The sequence below is a fragment of the Triticum aestivum genome, unplaced genomic scaffold, assembly GCF_018294505.1.
Source record: "Triticum aestivum cultivar Chinese Spring unplaced genomic scaffold, IWGSC CS RefSeq v2.1 scaffold159799, whole genome shotgun sequence".
Taxonomy (NCBI): Eukaryota; Viridiplantae; Streptophyta; class Magnoliopsida; order Poales; family Poaceae; genus Triticum; species Triticum aestivum.
In genome coordinates, this window is record NW_025239269.1 from 2,776 (window position 1) to 3,597 (window position 822).

The 822-nt window shown below is 41.0% G+C and overlaps 1 non-coding gene across 1 annotated transcript; it reads left to right on the forward strand.

The window, feature by feature from the left end:
* The first annotated feature begins 234 nt into the window (after nucleotides 1-234).
* LOC123176708 (small nucleolar RNA R71) lies at nucleotides 235-341 on the forward strand. Its single transcript, XR_006488627.1, has one exon. It is a non-coding gene; the product is annotated as a small nucleolar RNA R71 (small nucleolar RNA).
* Nucleotides 342-822: the final 481 nt, after the last annotated feature.

Consider the following 822-nt stretch of genomic DNA (forward strand, 5'->3'; position numbering starts at 1 on the left):
CAATCTGAGCCGCCATGCTATCATTTGCAGACACATTGTACACACCAGGATGTGGTGGTGCTATTGCTCTTTCACTTGACCATTGGAAAATGATGAGACGCCATACTTTCAATCAATGCAAATGCTTCATCAAGGGTTTTGTTCATGATTCCTCCTCCAACAGCAGAATCGACAAAAGCTCTAGTCTGAGTAGACAGTCCTTTGTAAAAGGTTTGTAGCACCAGCCATCTTTCTAAACCATGATGAGGACACATTCTGATTAAAGAGTTGAATCTTTGCCATGCGTCATACAAACTCTCTCCATCATATTGAGTGAACCTTGTTAACTTGTCCCTGTATTCAGCAGCTTTGTTGGTGGAAAGTATCTCTCAAGAAATGTCTGCAATAAAGTCTCCCAAGTATCCTTCAGATGTTCAGGCAATGAGTGAAGCCATACTCTTGCTCCATCTCTCAAGGAAAATGGAAATAGTGATAATCTGATAGCAGTCGGTGAAACTCCATTTTGCTTGAGGGTGTTACAATACTCCAAGAAAGTCCTTATATGCTCATGTGGGTCTTCTAAAGCTGTTCCACCAAATCTGGACTGTTGTACCATGTTAATCAGAGCAAGCTTCAATTCAAAATTGTTCGCCTGAATAATTGGTTGCACCATTTCTCCTGGTATCCCATGATCTCTTGGGATCCACAAGTCCCTGAGCAAAGGTACTGGATCAGACATCTTTTCTTCTTCTTGATCTTCCAAAGTTTCAGCAACTTGAAACCGTGTTTGATTCTCTCTTCTTCTTCTCAATAAAGTCCTTTCAATTTCTGGATCAAATGGCT